The sequence below is a fragment of the Silurus meridionalis genome, chromosome 6, assembly GCF_014805685.1.
Source record: "Silurus meridionalis isolate SWU-2019-XX chromosome 6, ASM1480568v1, whole genome shotgun sequence".
NCBI lineage: Eukaryota > Metazoa > Chordata > Actinopteri > Siluriformes > Siluridae > Silurus > Silurus meridionalis.
Window position 1 is genome coordinate 22,729,193 of NC_060889.1, and position 24,480 is coordinate 22,753,672.

General features: G+C 40.8%; 1 long non-coding RNA gene and 19 other non-coding genes across 20 annotated transcripts; 11 read left to right on the forward strand and 9 right to left on the reverse strand.

The window, feature by feature from the left end:
- Positions 1–214: 214 nt before the first annotated feature.
- Positions 215–287, reverse strand: trnak-cuu. The gene has a single exon. It is a non-coding gene; the product is annotated as a tRNA-Lys (tRNA).
- Positions 288–3,531: 3,244 nt separating this feature from the next.
- Positions 3,532–3,604, reverse strand: trnak-cuu. Its single transcript has one exon. It is a non-coding gene; the product is annotated as a tRNA-Lys (tRNA).
- Positions 3,605–4,177: 573 nt separating this feature from the next.
- On the reverse strand, positions 4,178–4,251 carry trnan-guu. Its single transcript has one exon. It is a non-coding gene; the product is annotated as a tRNA-Asn (tRNA).
- Positions 4,252–4,637: 386 nt separating this feature from the next.
- Positions 4,638–4,711, forward strand: trnan-guu. Its single transcript has one exon. It is a non-coding gene; the product is annotated as a tRNA-Asn (tRNA).
- A 1,354-nt stretch (positions 4,712–6,065) lies between these two features.
- trnan-guu lies at positions 6,066–6,139 on the reverse strand. The gene has a single exon. It is a non-coding gene; the product is annotated as a tRNA-Asn (tRNA).
- A 386-nt stretch (positions 6,140–6,525) lies between these two features.
- trnan-guu lies at positions 6,526–6,599 on the forward strand. The gene has a single exon. It is a non-coding gene; the product is annotated as a tRNA-Asn (tRNA).
- Positions 6,600–7,411: 812 nt separating this feature from the next.
- On the forward strand, positions 7,412–7,485 carry trnan-guu. The gene has a single exon. It is a non-coding gene; the product is annotated as a tRNA-Asn (tRNA).
- Positions 7,486–8,216: 731 nt separating this feature from the next.
- Positions 8,217–8,290, forward strand: trnan-guu. Its single transcript has one exon. It is a non-coding gene; the product is annotated as a tRNA-Asn (tRNA).
- A 1,298-nt stretch (positions 8,291–9,588) lies between these two features.
- trnan-guu lies at positions 9,589–9,662 on the forward strand. Its single transcript has one exon. It is a non-coding gene; the product is annotated as a tRNA-Asn (tRNA).
- An 886-nt stretch (positions 9,663–10,548) lies between these two features.
- trnan-guu lies at positions 10,549–10,622 on the forward strand. The gene has a single exon. It is a non-coding gene; the product is annotated as a tRNA-Asn (tRNA).
- An 877-nt stretch (positions 10,623–11,499) lies between these two features.
- On the reverse strand, positions 11,500–11,573 carry trnan-guu. Its single transcript has one exon. It is a non-coding gene; the product is annotated as a tRNA-Asn (tRNA).
- Positions 11,574–17,531: 5,958 nt separating this feature from the next.
- On the forward strand, positions 17,532–17,917 carry LOC124387057. Its single transcript, XR_006926079.1, has 2 exons — positions 17,532–17,592; positions 17,798–17,917. It is a non-coding gene; the product is annotated as an uncharacterized LOC124387057 (long non-coding RNA).
- Positions 17,918–18,731: 814 nt separating this feature from the next.
- On the reverse strand, positions 18,732–18,804 carry trnak-cuu. The gene has a single exon. It is a non-coding gene; the product is annotated as a tRNA-Lys (tRNA).
- A 147-nt stretch (positions 18,805–18,951) lies between these two features.
- On the forward strand, positions 18,952–19,025 carry trnan-guu. Its single transcript has one exon. It is a non-coding gene; the product is annotated as a tRNA-Asn (tRNA).
- Positions 19,026–20,421: 1,396 nt separating this feature from the next.
- On the reverse strand, positions 20,422–20,494 carry trnak-cuu. The gene has a single exon. It is a non-coding gene; the product is annotated as a tRNA-Lys (tRNA).
- Positions 20,495–20,641: 147 nt separating this feature from the next.
- trnan-guu lies at positions 20,642–20,715 on the forward strand. The gene has a single exon. It is a non-coding gene; the product is annotated as a tRNA-Asn (tRNA).
- A 1,390-nt stretch (positions 20,716–22,105) lies between these two features.
- Positions 22,106–22,178, reverse strand: trnak-cuu. The gene has a single exon. It is a non-coding gene; the product is annotated as a tRNA-Lys (tRNA).
- A 147-nt stretch (positions 22,179–22,325) lies between these two features.
- Positions 22,326–22,399, forward strand: trnan-guu. Its single transcript has one exon. It is a non-coding gene; the product is annotated as a tRNA-Asn (tRNA).
- A 1,396-nt stretch (positions 22,400–23,795) lies between these two features.
- trnak-cuu lies at positions 23,796–23,868 on the reverse strand. Its single transcript has one exon. It is a non-coding gene; the product is annotated as a tRNA-Lys (tRNA).
- Positions 23,869–24,015: 147 nt separating this feature from the next.
- trnan-guu lies at positions 24,016–24,089 on the forward strand. Its single transcript has one exon. It is a non-coding gene; the product is annotated as a tRNA-Asn (tRNA).
- Positions 24,090–24,480: the final 391 nt, after the last annotated feature.

The following is a 24,480-nucleotide window of genomic DNA, read 5'->3' on the forward strand; positions in this document are numbered from 1 at the left end:
TGTAATATGTCATTTGACCACGTGGTGGGGCTGTTCTTACACCACGTGCATGCATCGTACTCAGAATGGACGAAAGTTTAACGTGATTAAAGCACAAAAAGAGAAATAGCTCACGTACCAGAACAAAATGCATAACGCCCCTTTTTTAATCGTATAACGTCTAGTCTACAAATTTGTCACCAGACAAAGAAAAATAAAAGCATTAAAAGATCATCGCCCAACGTGGGGCTCGAACCCACGACCCTGAGATTAAGAGTCTCATGCTCTACCGACTGAGCTAGCCGGGCTACGAGTTCGTTTTAGCAAACATCTTTATATTAAAAACCAACCAAACAAACAAAAAAATCACGTATATGCCAACAATATCGATGTATTGTGTGTTTATATAATAAGTATTTCTACAATATTCTTACAGTATTTTGCCACTGTCGGGGCTTACTCAGCTGGAATAGATATACAAATGTAAATATATGAGAACATTGTTCTATCATTCTTCTTCTTCTTCTTCTTCTTTCGGCTGCTCCCATTAGGGGTCGCCACAGCGGATCATCCGTCTCCACACCACCCTGTCCTCTACATCTGCCTCTTTTACACCAACTACCTGCATGTCTTCCCTCACCACATCCATGAACCTCCTTTTTGGCCTTCCTCTTTTCCTCCTACCTGGTGGCTCCATCCTCAGCATTCTTCTACCAATATAATTTATGTCCCTCCTCTGCACATGACCAAACCATCTCAATCTCGCCTCCCTCACCTTGTCACCAAAACATCCTACATGCGCTGTCCCTCTAATAAACTCATTTCTAATCTTATCCATCCTCGTCACTCCCAACGAAAACCTCAACATCTTTAGCTCTGCTACCTCCAGCTCCACCTCCTGTCTTTTACTCAATGCCACTGTCTCTAAACCATACAACATCGCAGGTCTCACCACAGTCCTATAAACTTTCCCTTTCAATTTTGCAGATACCCTACTATCACAAATCACTCCTGTCACTCTTCTCCACCCACTCCACCCTGCCTGCACTCTTTTCTTCACTTCTCTAACACACTCTCCATTACTTTGCACTGTTGAACCCAGGTACCTGAATTCCTCCACCTTCTGAAGCTCTTCTCCTGCAACCGCACCACTCCACTGCCCTCCCTCTCATTCACACACATGTACTCTGTCTTACTCCTACTGAGTTTCATTCCCCTTCTCTCCAGTGCATATCTCCACCTCTCCAGGCTCTTCTCAACCTGCTCCCTACTCTCACAACAAATCACAATATCATCCGCAAACATCATAGTCCAGGAGACTCCTGTCTGACCTCGTCCGTCAACCTGTCCATCACCACTGCAAACAGGAAAGGGCTCAGGGCCGATCCTTGATGCAGTCCAACCTTCACTCTAAACCAGTCTGTCGTACCTACTGCACACTTCACTGCCGTCACACTGTCCTCATACATGTCCTGCACCACCCTTACATACTTCTCCGACACACCTGACTTCCTCATACAGTACCACAACTCCTCTCTTGGCACCCTGTCGACGCCTTCTCTAAATCCACAAATACACAATGCAATTCCTTCTGTCCTTCTCTATACTTCTCCATCAACATTCTCAAAGCAAATATGGCATCTGTGGTGCTCTTCCTCGGCATGAAACCATACTGTTGCTCACAGATGGTCACCTCTTCTCTCAGCCTGGCTTCCACTACTCTTTCCCATAACTTCATGGTGTGACTGATCAACTTAATACCCCTGTAGTTACTGCAGGTCTGCACATCTCCTTTATGCTTAAAGATCGGTACCAGCACACTCTTTCTCCATTCCTCAGGCATCTTCTCACCTTCCAAAATCCTGTTAAACAATCTGGTCAAAACCCCACTGCCATCTCTCCTAAACATCTCCACGCTTCCACCGGTATGTCATCTGGTCCAACCGACTTTCCACTCTTCATCCTCTTAATCGCTGCTCTCACTTCCTCCTTACTAATCTTATCTACATCCTGCTTCACCATCTCCACATCATCCAACCTTCTCTCTCTCTGATTTTCCTCATTCATCAGCTGCTCAAAATACTCCCTCCACCTTCTCAACACACTCTCCTCACTAGTCAACACATTTCCCTCTCCATCCTTTACTGCTCTAACTTGCAGTACATCCTTTCCAGCTCGGTCCCTCTGCCTGGCCAATCGGTACAAATCCTTTTCTCCTTCCTTAGTGTCCAACCTCTCATACAGCTCCTCATATGCCTTTTCCTTGGCTTTCGCCACATCCTCTTAACCTGCTGCCGCATCTCCTTGTACTCCTGCCTACTTTTCTCATCACTCTGTCTATCCCACTTCTGTTTTGCCAACCTCTTTCTCCTTATGCTCTCCTGCACTTCCTCATTCCACCACCACGTCTCCTTGTCTTCCTTTCTATTTCCAGATGTCACACCAAGTACTTTTCTAGCTGCCTCCCTCATCACTCCTGCAGTAGTTGCCCAATCATCCAACACCTCCTTAACACCACTGAGCCTCTCTCTGACCTCTTCCCTGAACCTCACACTACACTCTTCCTCCTTCAGTTTCCACCATCTTATTCTTCTTTCAGTCCTCACTCTCCTCCTCTTCATCCTCGCCTCCAAAACCATCCTACAGACCACCATCCTATGCTGTCTAGCTACACTGTCCCCTGCCAACACCTTACAGTCGCCAATCTCCTTCAGGTTGCATCTCCTGCATAGCACATAGTCCACCTGTGTGCACCTTCCTCCACTCTTATCGTCACCCTATGATCCTCCTTCTTTTAAAATAAGTGTTCACCACTGCCATTTCCATCCTTTTAGCAAAATCTACCACCATCTGCCCTTCCACATTCCTCTCCTTAAAACCATACCTACCCATCACCTCCTCATCACCTCTGTTCCCTTCACCCACATGCCCATTAAAGTCCGCCCCAATCACTAACCGTTCTTTCCTAGGTACACCATCTACCACTTCATCTAATTCACTCCAGAATCTTTCCTTCTCCTCCATCTCACAGCCAACTTGTGGAGCATAGGCACTGATGACATTTATCATCATCCTTCAACTTCCACCTTCACGATCATCACCCTATCAGAAACTCTCTTCACCTCCACTACACTCTTACTGTACTCTTCCTTCAGAATCACCCCTACACCATTTCTCTTTCCATCCACACCAAGAAAAAGTGTGCAAATGATAGCAGAGGGGTTCAGTAGTGCATTTGTTTGAATAGTGTTAATTTTCTGACCATTATTTAGTTTAATCTACGATCGTTTTTTTAAGGATCACGATTGTTAACAGGAGGAGAAACGTGTGAATGGGACTGTAATATGTCATTTGACCACGTGGTGGGGCTGTTCTTACACCACGTGCATGCATCGTACTCAGAATGGACGAAAGTTTAACGTGATTAAAGCACAAAAAGAGAAATAGCTCACGTACCAGAACAAAATGCATAACGCCCCTTTTTTAATCGTATAACGTCTAGTCTACAAATTTGTCACCAGACAAAGAAAAATAAAAGCATTAAAAGATCATCGCCCAACGTGGGGCTCGAACCCACGACCCTGAGATTAAGAGTCTCATGCTCTACCGACTGAGCTAGCCGGGCTACGAGTTCGTTTTAGCAAACATCTTTATATTAAAAACCAAACAAACAAAAAAAATCACGTATATGCCAACAATATCGATGTATTGTGTGTTTATATAATAAGTATTTCTACAATATTCTTACAGTATTTTGCCACTGTCGGGGCTTACTCAGCTGGAATAGATATACAAATGTAAATATATGAGAACATTGTTCTATCATTCTTACATTCTGTAAAGCTGAGACAATTGAGACAATTGTGAAAAACACGTCACATTGAAATAAATTGAATATTTTATGTATTTACACTATTATTTGGAAATAACAAACTCCTTAAAACAAAACAAACAAACAAAACATTGTAAAATTCCAAATCAAGACTTCTACATTACACCCCTGCACCTTTGGACCTGGTTGTACAATATTATTATTTTACAATATAATTACTTTATTTACAATAATAATTACTTTATTATTTTGTTTTTCATATTTTCATATACCAGCTATAAAATACAATACTACTACCTACTAGCCAAGTGTCATATATATATACTGTATATATACCAAAAATTATGAAAGGCAAAAACTCGCACTCGTCCCTGGGTGGGCTCGAACCACCAACCTTTCGGTTAACAGCCGAACGCGCTAACCGATTGCGCCACAGAGACTGAGTTGATGCGCTCGCTTCTTGGAAACGCTCTTATACCAACGCTCCTATTTAAGTACGCACAGACCAAAGTGTGTGATCTGCACAAACAAGCCAAGACATGCTTGCATGATATGATTGATCACAACTAACCATGTACTGATATACCAGTACCACCAAGTCAACTACTGTGATGCATTCTCAAGTCTATGTAGCGTAATCGGACACTCAGACTAATCCAGAACAAGCCTCTGAGGATAAAAATTACCATAAGGTTACAGGGTTTTGTTAATTCAATTTAATTCAAATATATCAAATCGAATTGATCTCAACTCTCCACTTAACTCCACTTAAGCGTGGACTGGTATCCTAACACCACTAAGGCAGTGATTCAGCTCTAACATGCACGTCTCTGTGGCGCAATCGGTTAGCGCGTTCGGCTGTTAACCGAAAGGTTGGTGGTTCGAGCCCACCCAGGGACGATTTATTTCTTATTTTTTTTAATTTGCTACATTCTCATTTTCAAAAAGTGTACGTGTAAACGCGGCTAATGTTATTCTTTATAGAACATTATTATAAGCTGTAGGAAATCTATTGTTGCTTGGTCAAAAATAAATAACTGTTTAGTTTGGATCTAGAATAAACTCACAAATGTGCTAAAAGTAACATGAGAGATAAAACAACAGCTATGATACAACAACTGACAAGCAGGTAGCTAAAGTTTAACTTGTGTTGTGAGAAACAGGAAGCCAGCCTGCACATATTTTCAAACTGCTAGTCATCATGGATCACAGTGAAGTGTAACAAAGGCCCAACTTGGCTAAGGCCCAACTGCCCTCGACTACGTACATGAGTTCATATATGCCCTGATGATCTACTGTACCTGACAGGGGAACAAATGATGCAATCAAAACTACTTTACCATCACAATATTTCATAATCTTTCAACTTTTTAATATTCACTTGCACCATTTCTCTTTCCATCCACACCATGATAAAACAGTTTAAACCCACCTCCAATGTTCCTGGCCTTACTCCCTTTCCACTTGGTCTCCTGAACACACAACATATCTACCTTTCTCCTCTCCATCATATCAGCTACCTCTCTCCCTTTACCCGTCATAGTACCAACATTTAAAGTACCAACCCGAAACTCCACTCTCCTACACTGCTCCTTTCCTGCCATCTCTGTAGACGTCTTCCTCCTCTCCTTCTCCTCCTTCGGCCAACAGTAGCCCAATTTCCACCGGTACCCTGTCGGCTAACGATACCTGTGGCGGTCGTTGTTAACCCGGGCCTCGACCGATCCGGTATGAAATTCTCATTTGTGATCCGCATATTTGATTTGGCACGTTTACGCTGGATGCCCTTCCTAACGCAACCCTCCCCATTTACCCGGCTTGGGACCGCACTAAGAATGCACTGGCTTGTGCCTCCCTAATGGCTGGGTTCTATCATTCTTACATTCTGTAAAGCTGAGACAATTGAGACAATTGTGAAAAACACGTCACATTGAAATAAATTGAATATTTTATGTATTTACACTATTATTTGGAAATAACAAACTCCTTAAAACAAAACAAACAAACAAAACATTGTAAAATTCCAAATCAAGACTTCTACATTACACCCCTGCACCTTTGGACCTGGTTGTACAATATTATTATTTTACAATATAATTACTTTATTTACAATAATAATTACTTTATTATTTTGTTTTTCATATTTTCATATACCAGCTATAAAATACAATACTACTACCTACTAGCCAAGTGTCATATATATATATATACTGTATATATATACCAAAAATTATGAAAGGCAAAAACTCGCACTCGTCCCTGGGTGGGCTCGAACCACCAACCTTTCGGTTAACAGCCGAACGCGCTAACCGATTGCGCCACAGAGACTGAGTTGATGCGCTCGCTTCTTGGAAACGCTCTTATACCAACGCTCCTATTTAAGTACGCACAGACCAAAGTGTGTGATCTGCACAAACAAGCCAAGACATGCTTGCATGATATGATTGATCACAACTAACCATGTACTGATATACCAGTACCACCAAGTCAACTACTGTGATGCATTCTCAAGTCTATGTAGCGTAATCGGACACTCAGACTAATCCAGAACAAGCCTCTGAGGATAAAAATTACCATAAGGTTACAGGGTTTTGTTAATTCAATTTAATTCAAATATATCAAATCGAATTGATCTCAACTCTCCACTTAACTCCACTTAAGCGTGGACTGGTATCCTAACACCACTAAGGCAGTGATTCAGCTCTAACATGCACGTCTCTGTGGCGCAATCGGTTAGCGCGTTCGGCTGTTAACCGAAAGGTTGGTGGTTCGAGCCCACCCAGGGACGATTTATTTCTTATTTTTTTTAATTTGCTACATTCTCATTTTCAAAAAGTGTACGTGTAAACGCGGCTAATGTTATTCTTTAAAGAACATTATTATAAGCTGTAGGAAATCTATTGTTGCTTGGTCAAAAATAAATAACTGTTTAGTTTGGATCTAGAATAAACTCACAAATGTGCTAAAAGTAACATGAGAGATAAAACAACAGCTATGATACAACAACTGACAAGCAGGTAGCTAAAGTTTAACTTGTGTTGTGAGAAACAGGAAGCCAGCCTGCACATATTTTCAAACTGCTAGTCATCATGGATCACAGTGAAGTGTAACAAAGGCCCAACTTGGCTAAGGCCCAACTGCCCTCGACTACGTACATGAGTTCATATATGCCTCTGATGATCTACTGTACCTGACAGGGGGAACAAATGATGCAATCAAAACTACTTTACCATCACAATATTTCATAATCTTTCAACTTTTTTAATATTCACTTGCACATTCATCCACAAAACATGGACCGATATCCCAGTACCACCAAGGCACCGGGTGAAACCCAACAGAAAGTCTCTGTGGGCAATCGGTTAGCGTGTTACGATGTTGGTGGTTTGATGACACCCAGTGATGTGTTCACTTTTAAATTTGCCACATTCGATATTACAAAACCAATTTGCAATTATATTGGGGTTTACTGGTGGTAATTTGTCAGCTAAATAGTGCACCTTGTATCTCCAGTCTGTAATATCCCAATGTTGGTTGAAACATCAATCACCATTTTCATCTTTCTGAGTGAATGACCGTGCATTAAGCTGGCTTCAGCAGGTCTCTGTGGCGCAATCGGTTAGCGCGTTCGGCTGTTAACCGAAAGGTTGGTGGTTCGAGCCCACCCAGGGACGTGTTCCTTTTTTAAGTTTGCCACATTCTCTTGTGTAATTTATGTAAACAGTCCACTGAATCTTTCGACCGGAATGATTTTAATCGGAATAACAAAAAGTGTACGTGTAAACTTGGCTAATTGTATTTTTTATAGAACATTATTATAAGCTGCAGGAAATCTATTGTGGTATGCAGTGCTGCTTAGTCAAAAATAAATAACTGTTTAGTTTGTACAAAAAGTGACATAAAAAATAATACAACAGCTATGATACAACTGCCAAGCAGGTAGGTAAAGTTTAACTTGTGTTGCTAGAAACAGAAAGCCAGCCTGCACATATTTTCAAACTGCTAGTCATCATAAATCACAATGACATGTAACAAAGGCCCAACTTAGCTAAGGCCCAACTGCCCTCGACTACCTACATGAGTTCATATATGCCCCTGATGATCTACTGTACCTGACAGGAGAAAATAATTATGCCATCAAAACTACTTTACCATCACAATATTTCCTAAGCATGTTAACCGAGAGGTTGGTGGTTCGAGGACACCCAGTGATGTTTCCAATTTAAGTTTGCAACATTCAATATTACAAAATAAATTAGCAATTATATTTGGGTTTACTGGTGGTAATTTGTCAGCTAAATAGTGCACCTAGTCTCTCCAGTCTGTAATATCTAACTGTTGGTTTAAACGATTACCATTTTCATCTTTCTGAGTGAATGACCATGCATTAAGCTGGCTTCAGCAGGTCTCTGTGGCGCAATCGGTTAGCGCGTTCGGCTGTTAACCGAAAGGTTGGTGGTTCGAGCCCACCCAGGGACGTGTTCCTTTTGCTATATAACACCCCTGGATACAAACACAAATCTGCTTTAACCTGACCTTAGATGGCAGACCGTAAGCATTAAATAAGTACAAGCCAAAAAGATCGGTGTGTGTATATTAAGCACTGTGGCTACTTGATCCGTAACAGAAACACCAACTGTACTGCGCATGTGCGCAAATGAGAATCAAGAGAATCACTAGTCAAGAGCTATTTCCGGTACGACCAGGTAGCCACAAGCACAAAATAAAGAAAGAAACGAGTCAATCTTAGAATTGTTCTTTTCTGTATTCGTTTTTATTCTCATTAAATCTATAACATTGTAAATTTGTATATAACTTTATTATACGCTGTAGGAAATCTATTGTGGTATGCAGTGCTGCTTAGTCAAAAACAAATAACTGTTTAGTTTGGGTCAGCAATGTCATGCTTATCTAGGACAAGGTCACAAGCTTGCTAAAAGTAACATCTAAGATCATACAACAGCTATCATATAACAGCTATCACTCTTGGACACAAACATAAATCTGCTTTGACCTGACCTTAGATGGCAGACAGGAAACATTGATCAAGTACAAGACAATAAAAACGGTGTGCATATAAAGCACAAAATAAAGAAAAAAACAAGTTAGTCCTCTAATTGTTCTTCTCTGTATCCTGTAATTGTTTCTGAAAGGATACAATGTTTTCTCATACCTTCCAGCCTACAAATTCACTCTGTTGCTTGATTAAGAGCAACACTTTACATAAAAAAAAAAGGAACTACATGTGGACAGGAATAAAAGATGGCAAACAGGACATAGGCTGAAGTGTGCATGTCACAAAGTAATCCCAACTGCCCTCGACTACGTACATGAGCTCATATATGCCTCTGATGATCTACTGTACCTGACAGGGGAAAAAAGTATGCCATCAAAACTCCTTTACCATTTCAAAATTTCATAGTCTTCCAACTTTTTAATATTTACTTGCACATTCATCCACAAAACATGGACTGATATCCCAGTACCACCAAGGCACCGGGTCAAGCCCACTAGAAAGTCTCTATGGCACAATCGGTTAGCGTGTTAACCGAGAGGTTGGTGGTTCGATGACACCCAGTGATGTTTCCGTTTTTAAGTTTGCCACATTCGATATTACAAAATACATTTGCAATTATATTTGGGTTAACTGGTGGTAATTTTTCAGCTAAATAGTGCACCTTGTCTCTTCAGTCTATAATATCCAACTGTTGGTTGAAACATCAAGCACCCGTTCATGTTTCTGAGTGAATGACCGTGCATTAAGCTGGCTTCAGCAGGTCTCTGTGGCGCAATCGGTTAGCGCGTTCGGCTGTTAACCGAAAGGTTGGTGGTTCGAGCCCACCCAGGGAAGGGTTTCTTTTTGTTTGCCACATTCGTGTAACTCATGTAAACAGTCCACCAAATCTTTCAACCAGAATAATTTTAATCGGAATGACAAAAAAGTGTACTTGTAAACGTGGCTAATGTTATTTTTAATAGAACATTATTATAAGCTGCAGGAAATCTATTGTGGTATGAAGTGCTGCTTAGTCAAAAATAAATAACTGTTTAGTTTGGGTCGGCAATGGCATGCTTATCTAGAATAAACTAACAAATGTTCTAAAAGTAACATCAGAGATAATACAACAGCTATGATACAACAACTGCCAAGCAGGTAGGTAAAGTTTAACTTGTGTTGTGAGAAACAGGAAGCCAGCCTGCACATATTTTCAAACTGCTAGTCATCATAGATTACAGTGAAGTGTAACAAAGGCCCAACTTAGCTAAGGCCCAACTGCCCTCAACTCAGACATGAGCTCATATGCCCCTGATGATCTACTGTACCTGACAGGGGAAAAGAATTATGCCATCAAAACTCCTTTACCATCACAATATTTCATAATCTTTCAACTTTTTAATATTCACTTGCACATTCATCCACAAAACCTGGACTAATATCCCAGTACCACCAAGGCACCGGGTGAAACCCAATAGAAAGTCTCTGTGGGCAATCGGTTAGCGTGTTAACCGAAAGGTTGGTGGTTCTAAAACACGCAGTGACATGTCTGTTTTTGAGTTTGCCACTTTCAATATTACAAAACCAATTTGCAACTATATTTGGGTTTACTGGTGGTAATTTGTCAGCTAAATAGTGCACCTTGTATCTCCAGTCTGTAATATCCAACTGTTGGTTGAAACAGCAATCACCATTTTCATCTTTCTGAGTGAATGACCGTGCATTAAGCTGGCTTCAGCAGGTCTCTGTGGCGCAATCGGTTAGCGCGTTCGGCTGTTAACCGAAAGGTTGGTGGTTCGAGCCCACCCAGGGACGTGTTCCTTTTGCTTTATAACAAACACTAATCTACTTTAACCTGACCTTAGATGGCAGACCATAAACATTTGATAAGTACAAGCCAATAAGATCAGTGTGTATATTGAGCACAGTGGCTACTTGATCCGTACCAGAAAAACAATCTGTACTGCACATGTGCGCAAATGAGAATCAAGAGAATCACTAGTAAAGAGCTATTTCCGGTACGGATTGGGTAGCCACAAGCACAAAATAAAGAAAGAAACGAGTCTAATTAAATCTATTACATTGTAAATTTGTATATAACTTTAGAATAATCTGTAGGAAATCTTTTGTGGTATGCAGTGCTGATCGGTCAAAAGCATATAACTGATTAGTTTGGGTCAGCAATGTCATGCTTATCTAGAATAAGGTCACAAGCAGGCTAAAAGTAACACCTGAGATCATACAAAAGCTATCATACAACTATACATACAACTGTCAAGCAGGGAGGATGAAGTTTAGCATGTTGTGAGACACAGGAAGCCAGCCAGCACATATTTACAAACTGCTTTTCACTAGATCACAGTGAAGTCTAACACTTGGCAAAGGTCCAACTACCCTCAACTACGTACTTAAGCTCACATATGCCCCTGATTAAATAGTGACAATACCTGACAGGGAAAAAAACATGCAATAATAATCCACAAAACTGCTACCCCACTACTCCACAAAATGTAATCATCTTTTAATTCTTTTATATTCACTTGCATATTCATCCACAAGAGCCTGCATGAGGTCGGGCTCTATTGTTATGGAATTTGACACGGTGTGCTGGTGCTTTCAAATGTAATAACAAAAATAAAACATATGTAAAAATAAATATAACACAAATTATAAAATGCAAAAGCGCACACCTCGTCCCTGGGTGGGCTCGAACCACCAACCTTTCGGTTAACAGCCGAACGCGCTAACCGATTGCGCCACAGAGACTGAGCTGAAACACGTGCTTCTAGGAAACGCTCTTATTGCAAAGCTCATGCCATGTATACTGCAAAGTGTGTGATCTAAAAATAATGTGCACAGACAAGCCAAGATTCGCAATCAAATCAACTACTAAATTTTTAATATTCACTTACACATTCATTCACAAGAGCCTGCATGAGGTCAGGCCCCGATGTCAAGCAAGATGTGTTTCTAAGTTTATCCAAAAGCTATTCGGTGGGGTTGAGGTCATGGCTCAGGACCCCCACATTCTTTCAATCCAAATTTAGTAAACCATGTCTTCATGGAGCTTGCTTTGCTATACTCTATGATATACAGACACCTTTGCACACCACAACAATAGATGGTATGCTCTGCTTCCATATGACATGCTACAAGAGTCTCTTCTGATGTACTACCTTAAGGAACAGCTTCTTCCCTCAGCAGTCAACATAATGAATTTCTCACAATCTCCCCATGATCTCCCCACCCCCCACATTTTAAATGTAATCAGATGTTATAGATCATTAATTCTATTCCATGTTTATATTTCTAATTTATATCTACATTTTTCTTTGTTCACTGCATTATACTAGCTTATTTTTTTGCAATCCATTCACACCTATCATGACAGTTGCATTGTAATATTTGCAATGTTTTTATTATATTTATAATATAAAAAGTTTTATTTGCACTGTTTATAAAATACTATTTTCATATGCCACATGTACTTTATCGCCACATCCTGATCTTTTGTATTTCTGGTTAAATGCGGAGATGCCGGTTGAACTTCTCTGTATAATAATAATAATAATGTTAAATCTAATCTTATATAATCTGATCACATTACAAGTGTATGTTGTGAAATGTAAAATTTAAATCAGGTTACTTCCAGTGATGACCAAGTGAAAAATCCCCAAGATCCCATAAACGACAAGCAAAAGTACAGATTGGGATTTCCCTTAAAGCCTCTCATTCAACTGACAAAAAAAGGAATGTTGTGGTGCAGATAAATTGTTAGAATGTATTTCTTCATACAAATCATAACTTGCCAAAGCGCATTCTGAAGCACTTTCGAAAATGAAAATACAAATACGCAATACTTTCCATTGTGTTGCTTTACAGTAAAGTAAAGTTGCTGTACAGTTGCTCTACAGTTTAACACTGTAGTGTGTCATAAACCAGTATATATTATAATATTATAATATGATGCAATACATTGTGCAAAATAAATTATGCAAAAAATCTGTCTCTTTAAATCTCCCAATGGTTAAAATTCTGGACTCAGCACCCACTGACAATAAACAATGAGGAGAAACTGTAAACTGTAAATAATCCAAGAAAGATCCACAGGGAAAAAGTTGTTTGGCATGGTTAAAAGGTTGAACAATAAAAGCTTCTGTACAAAAAGAAACAAAAAGTAAAAGTGTACAGGATAAATAGAAGGAGCAAAGAGTGTCACAGTCATTTGTAACTCCGGAGAAGAACAAACACTTACCAATATGGGGGGTGTCCTTGGATTTTTATTATTTTCCAATAAGGTAAGTTTTTTTTATTCTACATAAGGATAACCTTATTTTAGATAAGAGCAGGAGGATAACTATGAGAAAATATCTGTGTCTAAGAACATTGTAAATTTGCTCTTTTTTACTACTGCAATATTAATAGCAAATAATTATTGACAAAAACCTGAGGAAAAAGATTTTCTTAGCATGTCCTTTTGTTGCTGTAATAAAAGTGTGCTTTCAGGATGACATGAATTATACAAGTTTAACAATAAACTTAAATCTTTAACAGCACAATCCATTTAAGATCAAAGTGTTGTCTGAAGACCTGCTCAGTAAAAAAATATCTGATCTTTTGCACAAAGCAGCCTATTACACATTTGATAAAATTAAAATGGGACCTAAAAATAGTGCAGAATAGATATTCAAGATTTTCAAATTGTATTTTCTTTTTCCGAAATGTCTACGGAAATAAGACTGAATCAAGCCCAGTGGCAGGCACATCTCCAAATCCAGAAAAAGAGAAATGTGATCCTCTATGCATTCCAGATGACAGTAAGCTTTTAGCTTTAATGCATTTTAACCAAATGTGCTTTATGTTTGAGTTTGTCTTAAGTGATTGTGAGAATAATCACAATTTGTTATTTTAGACACCGCAGGAGACATATCAAGGACTGGGAGCATCTTCCAACCAAGCAAAACATCAGATCACCTTGAAGATGTGGATAAGATAAACATCCATGTTATTAATTCTGGGAGATCAGTAGAAATCATGATATTTCCCTTAGAGAAAATATCATATTTGCTACAGCATGCATGTGAGCATTTCCACAAGAAACCAGAGTGTATGAAGCTTATTTTTGAAGGTAAATTTTAACATTCTAATCATAATGATATCTGTTTTCATAAATGTATACACTAAAAATTATACATACATAGTTTAACAAATATTATTAAAGTGTTAGAAGTGAGTGTTTACCCTTTAAAATAATGATCTTAATAATATATAAATCGATAACATCGTATCCAGTAGGGGTGTAATGTACACATATTCGTACTGAAAACTTTTCAGAACAGGGCTTTCGGTTAGATACACACATGTACCAAATGCAATCCTTTTTACACGTGGAACATAGTTACAATCTGAGTTCCTTCAGGAATGTATTAAGTACTGATGCACAAAAATGAAAATTCTGGGTCGAAACTGGAACTTCAGAACGCAGATGGCTGAAAACTAGCATATTTTAAAATATTTGTAATAGTTTTTGTATAATTGATTGTATTAATATTACACTTTTGAATATGATGTCATTTTTTTATTGAAAGTATCACAACAAATTGGAAAACCCGAAAGTATCAAACCAAGTATTAAACAAAATATTTTAAAACAAACTTTAATGTTTTAATCTACATTTAGTTTTTTTTTACATAATAAAATGTAACAATTATTGTGCAAAACAGCAGAAATACAAACTATAACGAACCTTAAACTGTAAACAGATATAGCCACAAGTCAAGAACCAAGTTTTGAAGCCTACACAAATTTTTATGTAACTGCACATAGCAAATTCAACTGCTTCCTATTTCAATAAAAAAGTGTCAGGTTTCTCTTCAAGATGTTGTGTTCTCAGCTGATGAATCAAACCTGTAGTGTAAAGTGCTTTGGCACCGTACCCCCTCTTGAAACTTTTACAGCACAGACACTGTATATTGCAAATTTGTTGTCGTTAGGGCTGTAATGATTCTTTGAGTAACTCGAGAAATTGTATTAAATAAATTAATTTAGTCCATTTTACTAAAGACTGAGCACTGTGTTTCCCACTGACCATTATTACTGATGCACCAAATGTCTGATTTAGACAAAAAAAAAAAAATGCCAGAAAGTTTTCAAAATTATAATAATTTCAAACTAAAACAAAGAAAACTGTCACGGATAGACCGGGTGTCAGGAACCAGGAGTAAAACAAGGTGTTGTTTATTAGTCTTGAATACGCGAGTGTTGAGCATTGGAGTGAGGCATGACTGGTGGCTCTCTGACATCAACCCCCCCCAAACAAGGTCCCGGGGACATTTACTGAGGAAAACGTTCACCCAATCTCAAATTAATCCAATGATATGCAAAAAACTACTGTGTTTGGTATCTCAAGGTGAAACACATCAGCACAGAAACACATTTTTCCTACACTATTAATAAATATATTTTTTCCAGTAATAATGTTTAACTTATAAGAAACATTTTACATTTCATGTTCTACAATGGTTATTGTGTAACTATTTAATAACAAACATTGTCATTGTCATAAGTTTTTTTTTTCATTTATTTGGTTTCAGGAGAACAATTGGATTTGACGATGATGGTGAATCACTACCCAAAGCTGCGAGGGGGATCAAAAGTGAACCTTATTCATGCTTCCTGAAAGACACTCTATTGTTTTAATTTAGTGTTTCTTTTTAAAACAGTATATACACTACAAAAGCACAGAATACAGTCATGTATTTTTGAGGTCACAGCCCGGTCACTGTCTGCTGGAGTAGCCTGCTCCAACAACCACAATGACCTTCCAACACAGACAGACAGACAGACAAACACACACACACACACACACACACACACACACACACACACACACACACACACACACACACACACACACACACACACACACACACTCTCTCTTAATAGAGTCCATACACCAACCAGTTTTGGAAGAATGTTGTATCTTGTTCCACAGTCTTACCAAGCTTTACTATATCACATATTGGATTACCACGTTAACGTTCCTTTGTCTGTTTTCTGGTATTGGATTTTTATTGTGCTCCTTGTGACTCTGTTCGCTCATCTCATAATCTTTTGCTTGTTTTCTGATCACAATTCCTGTCTGACATATTGGATTTGTATGAATTTGTTTTATACAGTCTGCCTCATCTGCAACTGGATCTGCCTGCAGCAGTGTTAAACTTTGATTTAATATTTTCTGTATGTACAGTTATAAATGCAAGATAAAATAAAGCTTTCAAGTTCTCATATTTTATGCTAGACAATATATTATTTGTGGAAGTATTAGTAATCATTGAAAGTATCATTAATTTGTCAAAAAAATTAATTTAAAATGTTTTTTTCTAGAACTTCTAAAAACTCAAAAAATAATGCACATAAAAGTCTAGTAAGCATTGTTAAAAAATAAATTACATGATGTCAGATAGTTTTTTTAGGATTTGATAAAAGCATCAGCAGGTTTTTAACATATGCTGTCAAATGACCACCACAAACACACACGCACACACAAGACTTGGAGATTACTAGACACTTAAAAGTGGCTGACCAGATTTAGCGCTGCTTCTGGGAAAGGTGTCACTAGAGATAATCATAAAACGTCGTCATCTAAACACACCGATGAAAAAGTCTGTCGACACCCAACATGAGAATTAAAATACACAACTCTGGGAGTGAGTATAATACCCTACCAACAGAACTAGCCAGGAACAGTACTAACTCATCCCGCTTACATAAAAGCACTAGCACACAAGCCTCAGGCAACACATACGCAGTACCTTACTGCAAGTTAAAAGACTATCAGAGACAATGTGAAATTTTACAAAGAACCAAAAACTACACCAGAAACAAGTCTCTGTGACGCAATTGGTTAGTCCATTCAGCTGTTCACCAAGAGGTTGCTGGTGGTATATAGGTATGTACACTATATGGGTAAATGTATTGGAACACTGGACTTTCCCAGCCATATGTGATTCCTTCCCAAACTGTGATTGAGAAGCTGAATTGAATACTAGTTAATATATTCCACAAAGATTGGTATGTGTTTACTGAACATCCTATTCCACATTTATTTACATTTTAGGAAGAACCACATATGGCTGGAAGTTAGTTGTCCCAAAATTTTTTTGTCTATATACTGTATCTTTACTTATCTATTATTTCTTTATGGACTCCTACAAACTTATGATACTTTTGGTACATGCCCTCTATAGTATCCTTCACCCCAATGAAAATGATAATACCATTGCCACATCCTTCCATCCAGAACTTATTTGTCTTGTCCCTCTGGGGGAAATGATCTACACACTGCCTATTGCAAAAGGATGTAATAGGCAGTGAAAAATGGAATTAGGCAAACATTTTTTTTATGTGTCCAACTTTTAAATGCCTGCACTTCAGATATCTGCAGTGCATTGTATAACCCTCTCTGGACACCAATCTCTGGACAATGTGAAAGGGTGACCAGACCAGATTCAGCGCTGCTTCTTGAAAAGATGTGCCCAGAGATAAACACGAAATTTAGTAATCTCAGCGCATCCGTGCAAAAGATGTCCACGCCCAACGTTGGGCCCGAACCCAAGACCCTGATTTTTTAGCCAATCAAGCAGTGTTTCTCCAGCAAAAGCAGCAAAAAGTAATTTAGAGTAGTTATATTTGCCTGATTAGTGTAGCTTACGGTTTATTTTTGGTTATTTTTGTGTTTTTTGGCCTTCTTTTATTTTAGTACCTGGTTGAAGGAGGCACAAAGGTCAGTCAAGTGTATTTGTGCACTTTTAGGTAGTTATATAGTTTATGTGCTAGCTTATAAGTATATGCTTGTTATACAAGTAATTTTATCTTGTTTATATTAGATGTTATCTTTAAAATGTGATAGTTTTGCTGTTAAATAGTATATTATTTCATTTCATTTTGCATGTATCTGAATTATTTGTGAATGTTGTTGTTTGTTCTAGCTCTTACGGTGTTGTTGTGGACTCAAAAAAAAAGGGAATTGTGGATGCAAATAAGGTGTTTTGAAGTCTAATACGGTGCATTGTAAGGAAAATAAAACAGGAAAAAGAGTCAAACGCCAACATCAGTGCAAGAGTCAACTTTATTTCAGCCGGGCTGCTACACTGGACACCAATTTGCCAAGAACCTCACGTTTGATTTAAACAGTTCACATTTCGTTGAGGCCAACTTCACTCCACATTCCACAAAACTCTGGAGAATAAGATAGATATGCAACAAGTGTTTCACAAAGCTGCAACGGAGTACCAGGTTGTCATCCAGGTATGAGAGTCGGATTGTGTCTTTCAGACCAGCCGAACGGAGCTCCATACTACTCTGAAACTCTGCAGTTGCTGATCTCAGACCAAACATAATGTGCACCCATTTACAGAGCCCCCGTGTTGACTACTGTAAGTGGCAGACTTTCATTGTAAATGATGCATTCTGGTGGAGGGTTGAGGATGTCATGAGAAAAGAACGTGTCGGCCTTGGGCTTGTGAACTCACATGCGCTCTTTTACACTATATGGGCAAATGTATTGGGACACCTGACTTTCCCAGCTATATGCGATTCCTTCCCAAACTGTTATTGCAAAGCTGAATTGTTTAGGGTATCTTTGGATGCAGTAGCATGAAATTTTTTCTTCCCTGATCTAGGAGACCCAAACCTGTTCCAGCATGACAAAGCCCCTGTACACCAAAGCAAACTCGATAAAGATATGCTTTGCATGGGTTGAAGTAAAGGATCTCCTGCTATAAAGCTCTAAACTCAACCCTATTGAACTTCTTTAGTACGAATCGAATGCTGACTGCACCCCAGGCCTCTTCACCAAAGGAGCCGATAAAGGCACTTCTCTGTGACTTAGTCATCTCAGCGCAGCCGTGCATAAGAAATCCTCGCCCAACGTGGGGCTCGAACCCACGACCCTGAGATTAAGAGTCTCATGCTCTACCGACTGAGCTAGCCGGGCAGGATGTCAGCCCAGCCCGGCTACATAAAAGCATAAGCACACAGCCCTCACTCAACCCACCCACCCACCAGCACCTGATCTGGCTATTTAAGTACCATCGGAGCCAACGTGGATTTTCCAAACCACCAAAAGAGCCTATAACAGCAGGTCTCTGTGGCGCAATCGGTTAGCGCGTTCGGCTGTTAACCGAAAGGTTGGTGGTTCGAGCCCACCCAGGGACGTGGTGGCTTGCATTTACACCAAGCGCTGTTGCGCTACTTAACGAACTGAACTAGATGCAAATGGAGGAGCGAGTGACTGTTTCCGGCAGGGTGATGCATCTTGGCAAAGTTGTTATGGGTTATAATTTTGTGCCAGCACAGTGTGAAAGGGTGACCAGGCCAGATTCAGCGCTGCTTCTCGAAAAGATGTGCCCAGAGATAAACACGAAATGTAGTAATCTCAGCGCATCCGTGCAAAAGATGTCCACGCCCAACGTGGGGCTCGAACCCAAGACCCTGATTTTTTAGCCAATCGGGCAGCGTTTCTCCTCTGTAGTGCCGGAAAGCTTTACACATTGAAAATGAAATAGGCAACAATCAACAGAATTGCATGGTATCAAACTAAGACACTGACCCGTTTAGAGAACACTGTCTAACAATCGGCTCTGGAGCAGACAAAAAAAGACGGATGAAGCAGAGCAGCCTCTTCATCGTCAACAGCTTCAAACCTGGATGCACCATGAATGTCTGATGTTTACGAGAAATAACGGGTTTGAATTAGGCAAACTTTTTTATTTTTTTTATGTGTCCTACTCTTAAATGCCTGCACTTCAGATATCTGCAGTGCATTGTATGACCCTCTGTGGACACCAATTTGCCAAGAACCTCACGTTTGATTTAAGCAGTTCACCTTTCGTTGAGGCCAACTTCACTCCACATTCCACAAAAACTATGGAGAACAAGATAGATATGCAACAAGTGTTTCACAAAGCTGCAACGGAGTACCAGGTTGTCATCCAGGTATGAGAGTCGGATTGTGTCTTTCAGACCAGCCGAACGGAGCTCCATACTACTCTGAAACTCTGCAGTTGCTGATCTCAGACCAAACGTAATGTGCACCCATTTACAGAGCCCCCGTGTTGACTGCTGTAAGTGGCAGACTTTCATTGTAAATGATGCATTCTGGTGGAGGGTTGAGGATGTCATGAGAAAAGAACGTGTCGGCCTTGGGCTTGTGAACTCACATGCGCTCTTTTACACTATATGGGCAAATGTATTGGGACACCTGACTTTCCCAGCTATATGCGATTCCTTCCCAAACTGTTATTGCAAAGCTGAATTGTTTAGGGTATCTTTGGATGTGGTAGCATGAAATTTTTTCTTCACTGATCTAGGAGACCCAAACCTGTTCCAGCATGACAAAGCCCCTGTACACCAAAGCAAACTCGATAAAGATATGCTTTGCATGGGTTGAAGTAAAGGATCTCCTGCTATAAAGCTCTAAACTCAACCCTATTGAACTTCTTTAGTACGAATCGGAATGCTGACTGCACCCCAGGCCTCTTCACCAAAGGAGCCGATAAAGGCACTTCTCTGTGACTTAGTCATCTCAGCGCAGCCGTGCATAAGAAATCCTCGCCCAACGTGGGGCTCGAACCCACGACCCTGAGATTAAGAGTCTCATGCTCTACCGACTGAGCTAGCCGGGCAGGATGTCAGCCCAGCCCGGCTACATAAAAGCATAAGCACACAGCCCTCACTCAACCCACCCACCCACCAGCACCTGATCTGGCTATTTAAGTACCATCGGAGCCAACGTGGATTTTCCAAACCACCAAAAGAGCCTATAACAGCAGGTCTCTGTGGCGCAATCGGTTAGCGCGTTCGGCTGTTAACCGAAAGGTTGGTGGTTCGAGCCCACCCAGGGACGTGGTGGCTTGCATTTACACCAAGCGCTGTTGCGCTACTTAACGAACTGAACTAGATGCAAATGGAGGAGCGGTGACTGTTTCCGGCAGGGTGATGCATCTTGGCAAAGTTGTTATGGGTTATAATTTTGTGCCAGCACAGTGTGAAAGGGTGACCAGGCCAGATTCAGCGCTGCTTCTCGAAAAGATGTGCCCAGAGATAAACACGAAATGTAGTAATCTCAGCGCATCCGTGCAAAAGATGTCCACGCCCAACGTGGGGCTCGAACCCAAGACCCTGATTTTTAGCCAATCGGCAGCGTTTCTCCTCTGTAGTGCCGGAAAGCTTTACACATTGAAAATGAAATAGGCAACAATCAACAGAATTGCATGGTATCAAACTAAGACACTGACCCGTTTAGAGAACACTGTCTAACAATCGGCTCTGGAGCAGACAAAAAAAGACGGATGAAGCAGAGCAGCCTCTTCATCGTCAACAGCTTCAAACCTGGATGCACCATGAATGTCTGATGTTTACGAAATAACGGGTTTGAATTAGGCAAACTTTTTTATTTTTTTTATGTGTCCTACTCTTAAATGCCTGCACTTCAGATATCTGCAGTGCATTGTATGACCCTCTGTGGACACCAATTTGCCAAGAACCTCACGTTTGATTTAAGCAGTTCACCTTTCGTTGAGGCCAACTTCACTCCACATTCCACAAAAACTATGGAGAACAAGATAGATATGCAACAAGTGTTTCACAAAGCTGCAACGGAGTACCAGGTTGTCATCCAGGTATGAGAGTCGGATTGTGTCTTTCAGACCAGCCGAACGGAGCTCCATACTACTCTGAAACTCTGCAGTTGCTGATCTCAGACCAAACGTAATGTGCACCCATTTACAGAGCCCCCGTGTTGACTGCTGTAAGTGGCAGACTTTCATTGTAAATGATGCATTCTGGTGGAGGGTTGAGGATGTCATGAGAAAAGAACGTGTCGGCCTTGGGCTTGTGAACTCACATGCGCTCTTTTACACTATATGGGCAAATGTATTGGGACACCTGACTTTCCCAGCTATATGCGATTCCTTCCCAAACTGTTATTGCAAAGCTGAATTGTTTAGGGTATCTTTGGATGTGGTAGCATGACATTTTTTCTTCACTGATCTAGGAGACCCAAACCTGTTCCAGCATGACAAAGCCCCTGTACACCAAAGCAAACTCGATAAAGATATGCTTTGCATGGGTTGAAGTAAAGGATCTCCTGCTATAAAGCTCTAAACTCAACCCTATTGAACTTCTTTAGTACGAATCGAATGCTGACTGCACCCCAGGCCTCTTCACCAAAGGAGCCGATAAAGGCACTTCTCTGTGACTTAGTCATCTCAGCGCAGCCGTGCATAAGAAATCCTCGCCCAACGTGGGGCTCGAACCCACGACCCTGAGATTAAGAGTCTCATGCTCTACCGACTGAGCTAGCCGGGCAGGATGTCAGCCCAGCCCGGCTACATAAAAGCATAAGCACACAGCCCTCACTCAACCCACCCACCCACCAGCACCTGATCTGGCTATTTAAGTACCATCGGAGCCAACGTGGATTTTCCAAACCACCAAAAGAGCCTATAACAGCAGGTCTCTGTGGCGCAATCGGTTAGCGCGTTCGGCTGTTAACCGAAAGGTTGGTGGTTCGAGCCCACCCAGGGACGTGGTGGCTTGCATTTTACACCAAGCGCTGTTGCGCTACTTAACGAACTGAACTAGATGCAAATGGAGGAGCGAGTGACTGTTTCCGGCAGGGTGATGCATCTTGGCAAAGTTGTTATGGGTTATAATTTTGTGCCAGCACAGTGTGAAAGGGTGACCAGGCCAGATTCAGCGCTGCTTCTCGAAAAGATGTGCCCAGAGATAAACACGAAATGTAGTAATCTCAGCGCATCCGTGCAAAAGATGTCCACGCCAACGTGGGGCTCGAACCCAAGACCCTGATTTTTTAGCCAATCGGGCAGCGTTTCTCCTCTGTAGTGCCGGAAAGCTTTACACATTGAAAATGAAATAGGCAACAATCAACAGAATTGCATGGTATCAAACTAAGACACTGACCCGTTTAGAGAACACTGTCTAACAATCGGCTCTGGAGCAGACAAAAAAAGACGGATGAAGCAGAGCAGCCTCTTCATACGTCAACAGCTTCAAACCTGGATGCACCATGAATGTCTGATGTTTACGAGAAATAACGGGTTTGAATTAGGCAAACTTTTTTATTTTTTTTATGTGTCCTACTCTTAAATGCCTGCACTTCAGATATCTGCAGTGCATTGTATGACCCTCTGTGGACACCAATTTGCCAAGAACCTCACGTTTGATTTAAGCAGTTCACCTTCGTTGAGGCCAACTTCACTCCACATTCCACAAAAACTATGGAGAACAAGATAGATATGCAACAAGTGTTTCACAAAGCTGCAACGGAGTACCAGGTTGTCATCCAGGTATGAGAGTCGGATTGTGTCTTTCAGACCAGCCGAACGGAGCTCCATACTACTCTGAAACTCTGCAGTTGCTGATCTCAGACCAAACGTAATGTGCACCCATTTACAGAGCCCCCGTGTTGACTGCTGTAAGTGGCAGACTTTCATTGTAAATGATGCATTCTGGTGGAGGGTTGAGGATGTCATGAGAAAAGAACGTGTCGGCCTTGGGCTTGTGAACTCACATGCGCTCTTTTACACTATATGGGCAAATGTATTGGGACACCTGACTTTCCCAGCTATATGCGATTCCTTCCCAAACTGTTATTGCAAAGCTGAATTGTTTAGGGTATCTTTGGATGTGGTAGCATGACATTTTTTCTTCACTGATCTAGGAGACCCAAACCTGTTCCAGCATGACAAAGCCCCTGTACACCAAAGCAAACTCGATAAAGATATGCTTTGCATGGGTTGAAGTAAAGGATCTCCTGCTATAAAGCTCTAAACTCAACCCTATTGAACTTCTTTAGTACGAATCGGAATGCTGACTGCACCCCAGGCCTCTTCACCAAAGGAGCCGATAAAGGCACTTCTCTGTGACTTAGTCATCTCAGCGCAGCCGTGCATAAGAAATCCTCGCCCAACGTGGGGCTCGAACCCACGACCCTGAGATTAAGAGTCTCATGCTCTACCGACTGAGCTAGCCGGGCAGGATGTCAGCCCAGCCCGGCTACATAAAAGCATAAGCACACAGCCCTCACTCAACCCACCCACCCACCAGCACCTGATCTGGCTATTTAAGTACCATCGGAGCCAACGTGGATTTTCCAAACCACCAAAAGAGCCTATAACAGCAGGTCTCTGTGGCGCAATCGGTTAGCGCGTTCGGCTGTTAACCGAAAGGTTGGTGGTTCGAGCCCACCCAGGGACGTGGTGGCTTGCATTTTACACCAAGCGCTGTTGCGCTACTTAACGAACTGAACTAGATGCAAATGGAGGAGCGAGTGACTGTTTCCGGCAGGGTGATGCATCTTGGCAAAGTTGTTATGGGTTATAATTTTGTGCCAGCACAGTGTGAAAGGGTGACCAGGCCAGATTCAGCGCTGCTTCTCGAAAAGATGTGCCCAGAGATAAACACGAAATTTAGTAATCTCAGCGCATCCGTGCAAAAGATGTCCACGCCCAACGTGGGGCTCGAACCCAAGACCCTGATTTTTTAGCCAATCGGGCAGCGTTTCTCCTCTGTAGTGCCGGAAAGCTTTACACATTGAAAATGAAATAGGCAACAATCAACAGAATTGCATGGTATCAAACTAAGACAC